The sequence below is a fragment of the Mustelus asterias genome, unplaced genomic scaffold (assembly GCF_964213995.1).
Source record: "Mustelus asterias unplaced genomic scaffold, sMusAst1.hap1.1 HAP1_SCAFFOLD_1571, whole genome shotgun sequence".
NCBI classification, from domain to species: Eukaryota; Metazoa; Chordata; class Chondrichthyes; order Carcharhiniformes; family Triakidae; genus Mustelus; species Mustelus asterias.
The window spans coordinates 48,314-64,632 of NW_027591516.1; the positions used below are offsets into that span (position 1 = coordinate 48,314).

The following is a 16,319-nucleotide window of genomic DNA, read 5'->3' on the forward strand; positions in this document are numbered from 1 at the left end:
AGAATAACAGATACCTGGGAGTGAGGTACAGACTGGAATCTAATCGAGGGGTTCGGGGTGGTTTATATACAGAATAACAGATACCCCGGAGTGAGTTACAGACTGGAATCTAATCGAGGGTTTCGGGGTGGTTTATATATAGAATAACAGATACCCGGGAGTGAGTTACAGACTGGAATCTAATCGAGGGGTTCAGGGTGGTTTATATATAAAATAACAGATAACTGGGAGTGAGTTACAGACTGAAATCTAATTGAGGGGCTCGGGGTGGTTTATATACAGAATAACAGATACCTGGGAGTGAGGTACAGACTGGAATCTAATCGAGGGGTTCAGGGTGGTTTATATATAGAATAACAGATACCTGGGAGTGAGGTACAGACTGGAATCTAATCGAGGGGTTCGGGGTGGTTTATATACAGAATAACAGATACCCCGGAGTGAGTTACAGACTGGAATCTAATCGAGGGGTTCGGGGTGGTTTATATATAGAATAACAGATACCCGGGAGTGAGTTACAGACTGGAATCTAATCGAGGGGTTCGGGATGGTTTATATAGAGAATAACAGAAACCCGGGAGTGAGTTACAGACTGGAATCTAATCGAGGGGTTCAGGATGGTTTATATATAGAATAACAGAAACCCGGGAGTGAGTTACAGACTGGAATCTAATCGAGGGGTTCGGGGTGGTTTATATATACAATAACAGATACCCGGGAGTGAGTTACAGACTGGAATCTAATCGAGGGGTTGGGGGTGGTTTATATATAGAATAACAGATACCCGGGAGTGAGTTACAGACTGGAATCTAATCGAGGGGTTCAGGGTGGTTTATATATACAATAACAGATACCCGGGAGTGAGTTACAGACTGGAATCTCATCGAGGGGTTCGGGGTGGTTTATATATAGAATAACAAATACCCGGGAGTGAGTTACAGACTGGAATCTAATCGAGGGGTTCGGGATGGTTTATATATAGAATAACAGATACCCGGGTGTGAGTTACAGACTGGAATCTAATCAAGGGGTTCGGGGTGGTTTATATATACAATAACAGATACCCGGGAGTGAGTTACAGACTGGAATCTAATCGAGGGGTTCAGGGTGGTTTATATATACAATAACAGATACCCGGGAGTGAGTTTCAGACTGGAATCTAATCGAGGGGTTCGGGGTGGTTTATATATACAATAACAGATACCCGGGAGTGAGTTACAGACTGGAATCTCATCGAGGGGTTCAGGGTGGTTTATATATAGAATAACAGATACCCGGGAGTGAGTTACAGACTGGAATCTAATCGAGGGGTTCGCGGTGGTTGATATATAGAGTAACAGATACCCGGGAGTGAGTTACAGACTGGAATCTAATTGAGGGGTTTGGGGTGGTTTATATATAGAATAACAGATACCTCGGAGTGAGTTATAGACTGGAATCTAATCGAGGGGTTCAGGGTGGTTTATATATAAAATAACAGATACCTGGGAGTGAGTTACAGACTGGAATCTAATTGAGGGGTTCGGGGTGGTTTATATCATAGAAATCATAGAAAACATAGAAACCCTACAGTGCAGAAGGAGGCCATTCGGCCCATCGAGTCTGCACCGACCACAATCCCACCCAGGCCCTATCCCCACATATTTACCCGCTAATCCCTCTAACCTACGCATCCCAGGACTCTAAGGGGCAATTTTTAACCTGGCCAATTAACCTAACCCGCACATCTTTGGACTGTGGGAGGAAACCAGAGCACCCGGAGGAAACCCACGCAGACACGAGGAGAATGTGCAAACTCCACACAGACAGTGACCCGAGCCGGGAATCGAACCCGGGACCCTGGAGCTGTGAAGCAAAAAATGACCTGATAAGGGCGTTCCAGGTTACAATGAGTAATGGTTAGGTAAAGAGGGATAAATTGTTTACACTGGATGGCATGGCATTAGCAAAAGGATGGAAGATGATCACAGAATTAATAATGAGGAAAATTAGAAAAAGAACTTGCTTACGTGTGATCTCTCCCCACTCTCCCCTGACTACCCCCACCACACACCTGATCAATCTTGTTCTCATATATAGATTAACAGACATCCGGAAGTGAGTTACAGACTGGAATCTAATTGAGGGGATCAGGATGGTTTATATATAGAATAACAGAAACCCGGGAGTGAGTTACAGACTGGAATCTAATCAAGGGGTTCGGGGTGGTTTATATATAGAATAACAGATACCCGGGAGTGAGTTACAGACTGGAATCTAATCGAGGGGTTCGGGGTGGTTTATATATACATTAACAGATACCCGGGCGTGAGTTACCGACTGGAATCTAATCGAGGGGTTCGGGGTGGTTTATATATACAATAACAGATACCCGGGAGTGAGTTACAGACTGGAATCTAATCGAGGGGTTCGGGATGGTTTATATAGAGAATAACAGAAACCCGGGAGTGAGTTACAGACTGGAATCTAATCGAGGGGTTGGGGGTGGTTTATATATAGAATAACTGATACCCGGGAGTGAGTTACAGACTGGAATCTAATCGAGGGGTTCGGGGTGGTTTATATATACAATAACAGATACCCGGGAGTGAGTTACAGACTGGAATCTAATCGAGGGGTTGGGGGTGGTTTATATATAGAATAACAGATACCCGGGAGTGAGTTACAGACTGGAATCTAATTGAGGGGTTCGGGGTGGTTTATATATAGAAAAGCAGATACCCGGGAGTGATTTAAAGACTGGAATCTAATCGAGGGGTTGGGGGTGGTTTATCTATAGAATAACAGATACCCGGGAGTGAGTTACAGACTGGAATCTAATCGAGGGGTTCGGGGTGGTTTATATATACAATAACAGATACCCGGGAGTGAGTTACAGACTGGAATCTCATCGAGGGGTTCAGGGTGGTTTATCTATAGAATAACAGATACCCGGGAGTGAGTTACAGACTGGAATCTAATCGAGGGGTTCGGGGTGGTTTATATATAGAGTAACAGATACCCGGGAGTGAGTTACAGACTGGAATCTAATTGAGGGGTTCGGGGTGGTTTATATATAGAATAACAGATACCTCGGAGTGAGTTATAGACTGGAATCTAATCGAGGGGTTCAGGGTGGTTTATATATAAAATAACAGATACCTGGGAGTGAGTTACAGACTGGAATCTAATTGAGGGGTTCGGGGTGGTTTATATCATAGAAATCATAGAAAACATAGAAACCCTACAGTGCAGAAGGAGGCCATTCGGCCCATCGAGTCTGCACCGACCACAATCCCACCCAGGCCCTATCCCCACATATTTACCCGCTAATCCCTCTAACCTACGCATCCCAGGACTCTAAGGGGCAATTTTTAACCTGGCCAATCAACCTAACCCGCACATCTTTGGACTGTGGGAGGAAACCAGAGCACCCGGAGGAAACCCACGCAGACACGAGGAGAATGTGCAAACTCCACACAGACAGTGACCCGAGCCGGGAATCGAACCCGGGACCCTGGAGCTGTGAAGCAAAAAATGACCTGATAAGGGCGTTCCAGGTTACAATGAGTAATGGTTAGGTAAAGAGGGATAAATTGTTTACACTGGATGGCATGGCATTAGCAAAAGGATGGAAGATGATCACAGAATTAACAATGAGGAAAATTAGAAAAAGAATTGCTTACGTGTGATCTCTCCCCACTCTCCCCAGACTACCCCCACCACACACCTGATCAATCTTGTTCTCATATATAGATTAACAGACACCCGGAAGTGAGTTACAGACTGGAATCTCATTGAGGGGATCAGGATGGTTTATATATAGAATAACAGAAACCCGGGAGTGAGTTACAGACTGGAATCTAATCAAGGGGTTCGGGGTGGTTTATATATAGAATAACAGATACCCGGGAGTGAGTTACAGACTGGAATCTAATCGAGGGGTTCAGGGTGGTTTATATATAAAATAACAGATAACTGGGAGTGAGTTACAGACTGAAATCTAATTGAGGGGCTCGGGGTGGTTTATATACAGAATAACAGATACCTGGGAGTGAGGTACAGACTGGAATCTAATCGAGGGGTTCAGGGTGGTTTATATATAGAATAACAGATACCTGGGAGTGAGGTACAGACTGGAATATAATCGAGGGGTTCGGGGTGGTTTATATACAGAATAACAGATACCCCGGAGTGAGTTACAGACTGGAATCTAATCGAGGGTTTCGGGGTGGTTTATATATAGAATAACAGATACCCGGGAGTGAGTTACAGACTGGAATCTAATCGAGGGGTTCAGGGTGGTTTATATATAAAATAACAGATAACTGGGAGTGAGTTACAGACTGAAATCTAATTGAGGGGCTCGGGGTGGTTTATATACAGAATAACAGATACCTGGGAGTGAGGTACAGACTGGAATCTAATCGAGGGGTTCAGGGTGGTTTATATATAGAATAACAGATACCTGGGAGTGAGGTACAGACTGGAATCTAATCGAGGGGTTCGGGGTGGTTTATATACAGAATAACAGATACCCCGGAGTGAGTTACAGACTGGAATCTAATCGAGGGGTTCGGGGTGGTTTATATATAGAATAACAGATACCCGGGAGTGAGTTACAGACTGGAATCTAATCGAGGGGTTCGGGATGGTTTATATAGAGAATAACAGAAACCCGGGAGTGAGTTACAGACTGGAATCTAATCGAGGGGTTCAGGATGGTTTATATATAGAATAACAGAAACCCGGGAGTGAGTTACAGACTGGAATCTAATCGAGGGGTTCGGGGTGGTTTATATATACAATAACAGATACCCGGGAGTGAGTTACAGACTGGAATCTAATCGAGGGGTTCGGGGTGGTTTATATATACAATAACAGATACCCGGGAGTGAGTTACAGACTGGAATCTAATCGAGGGGTTTGGGGTGGTTTATATATACAATAACAGATACCCGGGAGTGAGTTACAGACTGGAATCTAATCGAGGGGTTCGGGGTGGTTTATATATAGAATAACAGATACCCGGGAGTGAGTTACAGACTGGAATCTAATCGAGGGGTTCGGGGTGGTTTATATATAGATTAACAGATACCCGGGAGTGAGTTACAGACTGGAATCTAATCGAGGGGTTGGGGGTGGTTTATATATAGAATAACTGATACCCGGGAGTGAGTTACAGACTGGAATCTAATCGAGGGGTTCGGGGTGGTTTATATATACAATAACAGATACCCGGGAGTGAGTTACAGACTGGAATCTCATCGAGGGGTTGGGGGTGGTTTATATATAGAATAACAGATACCCGGGAGTGAGTTACAGACTGGAATCTAATTGAGGGGTTCGGGGTGGTTTATATATAGAATAACAGATACCCGGGAGTGATTTAAAGACTGGAATCTAATCGAGGGGTTCGGGGTGGTTTATATATACAATAACAGATACCCGGGAGTGAGTTACAGACTGGAATCTAATCGAGGGGTTGGGGGTGGTTTATATATAGAATAACAGATACCCGGGAGTGAGTTACAGACTGGAATCTAATCGAGGGGTTCAGGGTGGTTTATATATACAATAACAGATACCCGGGAGTGAGTTACAGACTGGAATCTCATCGAGGGGTTCGGGGTGGTTTATATATCGAATAACAAATACCCGGGAGTGAGTTACAGACTGGAATCTAATCGAGGGGTTCGGGATGGTTTATATATAGAATAACAGATACCCGGGTGTGAGTTACAGACTGGAATCTAATCAAGGGGTTCGGGGTGGTTTATATATACAATAACAGATACCCGGGAGTGAGTTACAGACTGGAATCTAATCGAGGGGTTCGGGGTGGTTTATATATACAATAACAGATACCCGGGAGTGAGTTACAGACTGGAATCTAATCGAGGGGTTCGGGGTGGTTTATATATACAATAACAGATACCCGGGAGTGAGTTACAGACTGGAATCTCATCGAGGGGTTCAGGGTGGTTTATATATAGAATAACAGATACCCGGGAGTGAGTTACAGACTGGAATCTAATCGAGGGGTTCGGGGTGGTTTATATATAGAGTAACAGATACCCGGGAGTGAGTTACAGACTGGAATCTAATTGAGGGGTTTGGGGTGGTTTATATATAGAATAACAGATACCTCGGAGTGAGTTATAGACTGGAATCTAATCGAGGGGTTCAGGGTGGTTTATATATAAAATAACAGATACCTGGGAGTGAGTTACAGACTGGAATCTAATTGAGGGGTTCGGGGTGGTTTATATCATAGAAATCATAGAAAACATAGAAACCCTACAGTGCAGAAGGAGGCCATTCGGCCCATCGAGTCTGCACCGACCACAATCCCACCCAGGCCCTATCCCCACATATTTACCCGCTAATCCCTCTAACCTACGCATCCCAGGACTCTAAGGGGCAATTTTTAACCTGGCCAATCAACCTAACCCGCACATCTTTGGACTGTGGGAGGAAACCAGAGCACCCGGAGGAAACCCATGCAGACACGAGGAGAATGTGCAAACTCCACACAGACAGTGACCCGAGCCGGGAATCGAACCCGGGACCCTGGAGCTGTGAAGCAAAAAATGACCTGATAAGGGCGTTCCAGGTTACAATGAGTAATGGTTAGGTAAAGAGGGATAAATTGTTTACACTGGATGGCATGGCATTAGCAAAAGGATGGAAGATGATCACAGAATTAATAATGAGGAAAATTAGAAAAAGAACTTGCTTACGTGTGATCTCTCCCCACTCTCCCCTGACTACCCCCACCACACACCTGATCAATCTTGTTCTCATATATAGATTAACAGACACCCGGAAGTGAGTTACAGACTGGAATCTAATTGAGGGGATCAGGATGGTTTATATATAGAATAACAGAAACCCGGGAGTGAGTTACAGACTGGAATCTAATCAAGGGGTTCGGGGTGGTTTATATATAGAATAACAGATACCCGGGAGTGAGTTACAGACTGGAATCTAATCGAGGGGTTCGGGGTGGTTTATATATACATTAACAGATACCCGGGCGTGAGTTACCGACTGGAATCTAATCGAGGGGTTCGGGGTGGTTTATATATACAATAACAGATACCCGGGAGTGAGTTACAGACTGGAATCTAATCGAGGGGTTCGGGATGGTTTATATAGAGAATAACAGAAACCCGGGAGTGAGTTACAGACTGGAATCTAATCGAGGGGTTGGGGGTGGTTTATATATAGAATAACTGATACCCGGGAGTGAGTTACAGACTGGAATCTAATCGAGGGGTTCGGGGTGGTTTATATATACAATAACAGATACCCGGGAGTGAGTTACAGACTGGAATCTAATCGAGGGGTTGGGGGTGGTTTATATATAGAATAACAGATACCCGGGAGTGAGTTACAGACTGGAATCTAATTGACGGTTTCGGGGTGGTTTATATATAGAAAAGCAGATACCCGGGAGTGATTTAAAGACTGGAATCTAATCAAGGGGTTGGGGGTGGTTTATCTATAGAATAACAGATACCTGGGAGTGAGTTACAGACTGGAATCTAATCGAGGGGTTCGGGGTGGTTTATATATACAATAACAGATACCCGGGAGTGAGTTACAGACTGGAATCTAATCGAGGGGTTCGGGGTGGTTTATATATAGAATAACAGAAACCCGGGAGTGAGTTACAGACTGGAATCTAATCGAGGGGTTCAGGGTGGTTTATATATAGAATAACAGAAACCCGGGAGTGAGTTACAGACTGGAATCTAATCGAGGGGTTGGGGGTGGTTTATATATAGAATAACAGATACCCGGGAGTGAGTTACAGACTGGAATCTAATCGAGGGGTTCGGGGTGGTTTATATATAGAATAACAGATACCCGGGAGTGAGTTACAGACTGGAATCTAATCGAGGGGTTGGGGGTGGTTTATATATAGAATAACAGATACCCGGGAGTGAGTTACAGACTGGAATCTAATCGAGGGGTTCAGTGTGGTTTATATAGAGAATAACAGATACCCGGGAGTGAGTTACAGACTGGAATCTAATCGAGGGGTTCGGGATGGTTTATATAGAGAATAACAGATACCTGGGAGTGAGGTACAGACTGGAATCTAATCGAGGGGTTCGGGGTGGTTTATATATAGAATAACAGATACCCGGGAGTGAGTTACAGACTGGAATCTAATCGAGGGGTTTGGGGTGGTTTATATATAGAATAACAGATACCTGGGAGTGAGTTACAGACTGTAATCTAATCGAGGGGTTCAGTGTGGTTTATATAGAGAATAACAGATACCCGCGAGTGAGTTACAGACTGTAATCTAATCGAGGGGTTCGGGATGGTTTATATAGAGAATAACAGATACCTGGGAGTGAGGTACAGACTGGAATCTTTGCGAGGGTTTTGGGATGGTTTAAATATAGACTAACAGATACCTGGGAGTGAGTTACAGACTGGAATCTAATCGAGGATTTCCGGGTGGTTTATACACAGAATAACAGATACCCGGGAGTGAGTTACAGACTGGAATCTAATCGAGGGGTTCGGGATGGTTTATATATAGAATAACAGATACCTGGGAGTGAGATATAGACTGGAATCTAATCGAGGGGTTCGGGGTGGTTTATATATAGAATAACAGATATCCGGGAGTGAGTTACAGACTGGAATCTAATCGAGGGGTTCGGGGTGGTTTATATATAGAATAACAGATACCCGGGAGTGAGTTACAGACTGGAATATATTCGAGGGGTTCGGGATGGTTTATACACAGAATAACAGATACTCGGGAGTGAGTTACAGACTGGAATCTTTTCGAGGGTTTTGGGATGGTTTAAATATAGACTAACAGATACCTGGGAGTGAGTTACAGACTGGAATCTACTCGAGGGGATCAGGATGGTTTATATATAGAATAACAGATACCCGGGAGTGAGTTACAGATTGGAATCTAATCGAGGGGTTCAGGGTGGTTTATATATAGAATAACAGATACCCGGGAGTGAGTGACAGACCGGAATCTAATCGAGGGATTCAGGGTGGTTTATATATAGAATAACAGATACCCGGGAGTGAGTTACAGATTGGAATCTAATCGAGGGGATCAGGATGGTTTATATATAGAATAACAGATATCCGGGAGTGAGTTACAGACTGGAATCTAATCGAGGGATTCAGGGTGGTTTATATATAGAATAACAGATACCCGGGAGTGAGTTACAGATTGGAATCTAATCGAGGGATTCAGGGTGGTTTATATATAGAATAATAGATACCCGGGAGTGAGTTACAGATTGGAATCTAATCGAGGGGATCAGGATGGTTTATATATAGAATAACAGATACCCGGGAGTGAGTTACAGACTGGAATCTAATCGAGGGATTCAGGGTGGTTTATATATAGAATAACAGATACCCGGGAGTGAGTTACAGATTGGAATCTAATCGAGGGATTCAGGGTGGTTTATATATAGAATAACAGATGCCCGGGAGTGAGTAACAGATTGGAATCTAATCGAGGGGATCAGGATGGTTTATATATAGAATAACAGATACCTGGGAGTGAGTTACAGACTGTAATCTAATCGAGGGGTTCAGTGTGGTTTATATAGAGAATAACAGATACCCGGGAGTGAGTTACAGACTGTAATCTAATCGAGGGGTTCGGGATGGTTTATATAGAGAATAACAGATACCTGGGAGTGAGGTACAGACTGGAATCTTTTCGAGGGTTTTGGGATGGTTTAAATATAGACTAACAGATACCTGGGAGTGAGTTACAGACTGGAATCTAATCGAGGGGTTCGGGGTGGTTTATATATAGAATAACAGATACCCAGGAGTGAGTTACAGACTGGAATCTCATCAAGGGTTTCCGGGTGGTTTATACACAGAATAACAGATACCCGGGAGTGAGTTACAGACTGGAATCTAATCGAGGGGTTCGGGATGGTTTATATATAGAATAACAGATACCCGGGAGTGAGTTACAGACTGGAATATATTCGAGGGGTTCGGGATGGTTTATACACAGAATAACAGATACTCGGGAGTGAGTTACAGACTGGAATCTTTTCGAGGGTTTTGGGATGGTTTAAATATAGACTAACAGATACCTGGGAGTGAGTTACAGACTGGAATCTACTCGAGGGGATCAGGATGGTTTATATATAGAATAACAGATACCCGGGAGTGAGTTACAGATTGGAATCTAATCGAGGGGTTCAGGGTGGTTTATATATAGAATAACAGATACCCGGGAGTGAGTGACAGACCGGAATCTAATCGAGGGATTCAGGGTGGTTTATATATAGAATAACAGATACCCGGGAGTGAGTTACAGATTGGAATCTAATCGAGGGATTCAGGATGGTTTATATATAGAATAACAGATATCCGGGAGTGAGTTACAGACTGGAATCTAATCGAGGGATTCAGGGTGGTTTATATATAGAATAACAGATACCCGGGAGTGAGTTACAGATTGGAATCTAATCGAGGGATTCAGGGTGGTTTATATATAGAATAACAGATACCCGGGAGTGAGTTACAGATTGGAATCTAATCGAGGGGATCAGGATGGTTTATATATAGAATAACAGAAACCCGGGAGTGAGTTACAGACTGGAATCTAATCAAGGGGTTCGGGGTGGTTTATATATAGAATAACAGATACCCGGGAGTGAGTTACAGACTGGAATCTAATCGAGGGGTTCGGGGTGGTTTATATATACATTAACAGATACCCGGGCGTGAGTTACCGACTGGAATCTAATCGAGGGGTTCGGGGTGGTTTATATATACAATAACAGATACCCGGGAGTGAGTTACAGACTGGAATCTAATCGAGGGGTTCGGGATGGTTTATATAGAGAATAACAGAAACCCGGGAGTGAGTTACAGACTGGAATCTAATCGAGGGGTTGGGGGTGGTTTATATATAGAATAACTGATACCCGGGAGTGAGTTACAGACTGGAATCTAATCGAGGGGTTCGGGGTGGTTTATATATACAATAACAGATACCCGGGAGTGAGTTACAGACTGGAATCTAATCGAGGGGTTGGGGGTGGTTTATATATAGAATAACAGATACCCGGGAGTGAGTTACAGACTGGAATCTAATTGACGGTTTCGGGGTGGTTTATATATAGAAAAGCAGATACCCGGGAGTGATTTAAAGACTGGAATCTAATCAAGGGGTTGGGGGTGGTTTATCTATAGAATAACAGATACCTGGGAGTGAGTTACAGACTGGAATCTAATCGAGGGGTTCGGGGTGGTTTATATATACAATAACAGATACCCGGGAGTGAGTTACAGACTGGAATCTAATCGAGGGGTTCGGGGTGGTTTATATATAGAATAACAGAAACCCGGGAGTGAGTTACAGACTGGAATCTAATCGAGGGGTTCAGGGTGGTTTATATATAGAATAACAGAAACCCGGGAGTGAGTTACAGACTGGAATCTAATCGAGGGGTTGGGGGTGGTTTATATATAGAATAACAGATACCCGGGAGTGAGTTACAGACTGGAATCTAATCGAGGGGTTCGGGGTGGTTTATATATAGAATAACAGATACCCGGGAGTGAGTTACAGACTGGAATCTAATCGAGGGGTTGGGGGTGGTTTATATATAGAATAACAGATACCCGGGAGTGAGTTACAGACTGGAATCTAATCGAGGGGTTCAGTGTGGTTTATATAGAGAATAACAGATACCCGGGAGTGAGTTACAGACTGGAATCTAATCGAGGGGTTCGGGATGGTTTATATAGAGAATAACAGATACCTGGGAGTGAGGTACAGACTGGAATCTAATCGAGGGGTTCGGGGTGGTTTATATATAGAATAACAGATACCCGGGAGTGAGTTACAGACTGGAATCTAATCGAGGGGTTTGGGGTGGTTTATATATAGAATAACAGATACCTGGGAGTGAGTTACAGACTGTAATCTAATCGAGGGGTTCAGTGTGGTTTATATAGAGAATAACAGATACCCGCGAGTGAGTTACAGACTGTAATCTAATCGAGGGGTTCGGGATGGTTTATATAGAGAATAACAGATACCTGGGAGTGAGGTACAGACTGGAATCTTTGCGAGGGTTTTGGGATGGTTTAAATATAGACTAACAGATACCTGGGAGTGAGTTACAGACTGGAATCTAATCGAGGATTTCCGGGTGGTTTATACACAGAATAACAGATACCCGGGAGTGAGTTACAGACTGGAATCTAATCGAGGGGTTCGGGATGGTTTATATATAGAATAACAGATACCTGGGAGTGAGATATAGACTGGAATCTAATCGAGGGGTTCGGGGTGGTTTATATATAGAATAACAGATATCCGGGAGTGAGTTACAGACTGGAATCTAATCGAGGGGTTCGGGGTGGTTTATATATAGAATAACAGATACCCGGGAGTGAGTTACAGACTGGAATATATTCGAGGGGTTCGGGATGGTTTATACACAGAATAACAGATACTCGGGAGTGAGTTACAGACTGGAATCTTTTCGAGGGTTTTGGGATGGTTTAAATATAGACTAACAGATACCTGGGAGTGAGTTACAGACTGGAATCTACTCGAGGGGATCAGGATGGTTTATATATAGAATAACAGATACCCGGGAGTGAGTTACAGATTGGAATCTAATCGAGGGGTTCAGGGTGGTTTATATATAGAATAACAGATACCCGGGAGTGAGTGACAGACCGGAATCTAATCGAGGGATTCAGGGTGGTTTATATATAGAATAACAGATACCCGGGAGTGAGTTACAGATTGGAATCTAATCGAGGGGATCAGGATGGTTTATATATAGAATAACAGATATCCGGGAGTGAGTTACAGACTGGAATCTAATCGAGGGATTCAGGGTGGTTTATATATAGAATAACAGATACCCGGGAGTGAGTTACAGATTGGAATCTAATCGAGGGATTCAGGGTGGTTTATATATAGAATAATAGATACCCGGGAGTGAGTTACAGATTGGAATCTAATCGAGGGGATCAGGATGGTTTATATATAGAATAACAGATACCCGGGAGTGAGTTACAGACTGGAATCTAATCGAGGGATTCAGGGTGGTTTATATATAGAATAACAGATACCCGGGAGTGAGTTACAGATTGGAATCTAATCGAGGGATTCAGGGTGGTTTATATATAGAATAACAGATGCCCGGGAGTGAGTAACAGATTGGAATCTAATCGAGGGGATCAGGATGGTTTATATATAGAATAACAGATACCTGGGAGTGAGTTACAGACTGTAATCTAATCGAGGGGTTCAGTGTGGTTTATATAGAGAATAACAGATACCCGGGAGTGAGTTACAGACTGTAATCTAATCGAGGGGTTCGGGATGGTTTATATAGAGAATAACAGATACCTGGGAGTGAGGTACAGACTGGAATCTTTTCGAGGGTTTTGGGATGGTTTAAATATAGACTAACAGATACCTGGGAGTGAGTTACAGACTGGAATCTAATCGAGGGGTTCGGGGTGGTTTATATATAGAATAACAGATACCCAGGAGTGAGTTACAGACTGGAATCTCATCAAGGGTTTCCGGGTGGTTTATACACAGAATAACAGATACCCGGGAGTGAGTTACAGACTGGAATCTAATCGAGGGGTTCGGGATGGTTTATATATAGAATAACAGATACCCGGGAGTGAGTTACAGACTGGAATATATTCGAGGGGTTCGGGATGGTTTATACACAGAATAACAGATACTCGGGAGTGAGTTACAGACTGGAATCTTTTCGAGGGTTTTGGGATGGTTTAAATATAGACTAACAGATACCTGGGAGTGAGTTACAGACTGGAATCTACTCGAGGGGATCAGGATGGTTTATATATAGAATAACAGATACCCGGGAGTGAGTTACAGATTGGAATCTAATCGAGGGGTTCAGGGTGGTTTATATATAGAATAACAGATACCCGGGAGTGAGTGACAGACCGGAATCTAATCGAGGGATTCAGGGTGGTTTATATATAGAATAACAGATACCCGGGAGTGAGTTACAGATTGGAATCTAATCGAGGGATTCAGGATGGTTTATATATAGAATAACAGATATCCGGGAGTGAGTTACAGACTGGAATCTAATCGAGGGATTCAGGGTGGTTTATATATAGAATAACAGATACCCGGGAGTGAGTTACAGATTGGAATCTAATCGAGGGATTCAGGGTGGTTTATATATAGAATAACAGATACCCGGGAGTGAGTTACAGATTGGAATCTAATCGAGGGGATCAGGATGGTTTATATATAGAATAACAGATACCCGGGAGTGAGTTACAGACTGGAATCTATTCGAGGGGTTCAGGTTGGTTTATATATAGAATAACAGATACCCGGGAGTGAGTTACATATTGGAGTATCTTCGAGTGTTTCGGGATGGTTTATATAGAGAATAACAGATACCTGGGAGTGAGTTACAGACTGGAAGCGAATCGAGGGTTTCGGGATGGTTTATATATGGAATAACAGATACCTGGGAGTGAGTTACAGACTGGAATCTAATGCAGGGGATCAGGATGGTTTATCCATAGAATAACAGATAACCGGGAGTGAGTTACAGATTGGAATCTAATCGAGGGTATCAGGATGGTTTATATTTACAATAACAGATACCAGGGAGTGAGTTACAGGCTGGAATCTAATCGAGCTGTTCGGGGTGGTTTATATATAGAATAACAGATACCCGGGAGTGAGTTACAGACTGGAATCTAATCGAGGGGAGCAGGATGGTTTATATATAGAATAACAGATACCCAGGAGTGAGTTACAGTCCAGAACCTAATCGAGGGTTTCGGGGTGTTTTATATAGAATAACAGATACTCGGGAGTGAACTACAGACTGGAATATAATCGAGGCGATCAGGATGGTTTGTATATAGAATAACAGATACCTGGAAGTGAGTTACAGACTGGAATCTAATCGAGGGGTCGGGGTGGTTTATATGTAGAATAAGAGATACCCGGGAGTGAGTTACAGACTGGAATCTAATCGAGGGGTTCGGGGTGGTTTATATATGGAATAACAGATACCCGGGAGTGAGTTACAGACTGGAATCTAACTGAGGAGTTCAGGATGGTTTATATAGAGAATAACAGATACCCGGGAGTGAGTTACAGACTGGAATCTAATCGAGGGGTTGGGGGTGGTTTATATGTAGAATAACAGATACCTGGGAGTGAGTTACAGACTGGAATCTAATCGAGGGGTTCGGGATGGTTTATATAGAGAATAACAGATACCCGGGAGTGAGTTACAGACTGGAATCTAATCGAGGGGTTCGGGATGGTTTATATATAGAATAACAGATACCCGGGAGTGAGTTAAGACTGGAATCTAATCGAGGGGATCAGGATGGTTTATATATAGAATAACAGATACCCGGGAGTGAGTTACAGACTGGAATCTATTCGAGGGGTTCAGGTTGGTTTATATATAGAATAACAGATACCCGGGAGTGAGTTACATATTGGAGTATCTTCGAGTGTTTCGGGATGGTTTATATAGAGAATAACAGATACCTGGGAGTGAGTTACAGACTGGAAGCGAATCGAGGGTTTCGGGATGGTTTATATATGGAATAACAGATACCTGGGAGTGAGTTACAGACTGGAATCTAATGCAGGGGATCAGGATGGTTTATCCATAGAATAACAGATAACCGGGAGTGAATTACAGATTGGAATCTAATCGAGGGTATCAGGATGGTTTATATTTACAATAACAGATACCAGGGAGTGAGTTACAGGCTGGAATCTAATCGAGATGTTCGGGGTGGTTTATATATAGAATAACAGATACCCGGGAGTGAGTTACAGACTGGAATCTAATCGAGGGGAGCAGGATGGTTTATATATAGAATAACAGATACCCAGGAGTGAGTCACAGTCCAGAACCTAATCGAGGGTTTCGGGGTGTTTTATATAGAATAACAGATACTCGGGAGTGAACTACAGACTGGAATATAATCGAGGCGATCAGGATGGTTTGTATATAGAATAACAGATACCTGGAAGTGAGTTACAGACTGGAATCTAATCGAGGGGTCGGGGTGGTTTATATGTAGAATAAGAGATACCCGGGAGTGAGTTACAGACTGGAATCTAATCGAGGGGTTCGGGGTGGTTTATATATGGAATAACAGATACCCGGGAGTGAGTTACAGACTGGAATCTAACTGAGGAGTTCAGGATGGTTTATATAGAGAATAACAGATACCCGGGAGTGAGTTACAGACTGGAATCTAATCGAGGGGTTGGGGGTGGTTTATATGTAGAATAACAGATACCT

At 43.2% G+C, this 16,319-nt stretch overlaps 1 protein-coding gene across 1 annotated transcript in view; it reads right to left on the reverse strand.

The window, feature by feature from the left end:
* Positions 1–16,319, reverse strand: part of LOC144488443 (uncharacterized) — a 72,162-nt gene that overhangs the window by 35,076 nt on the left and 20,767 nt on the right. The window lies entirely within an intron of this gene.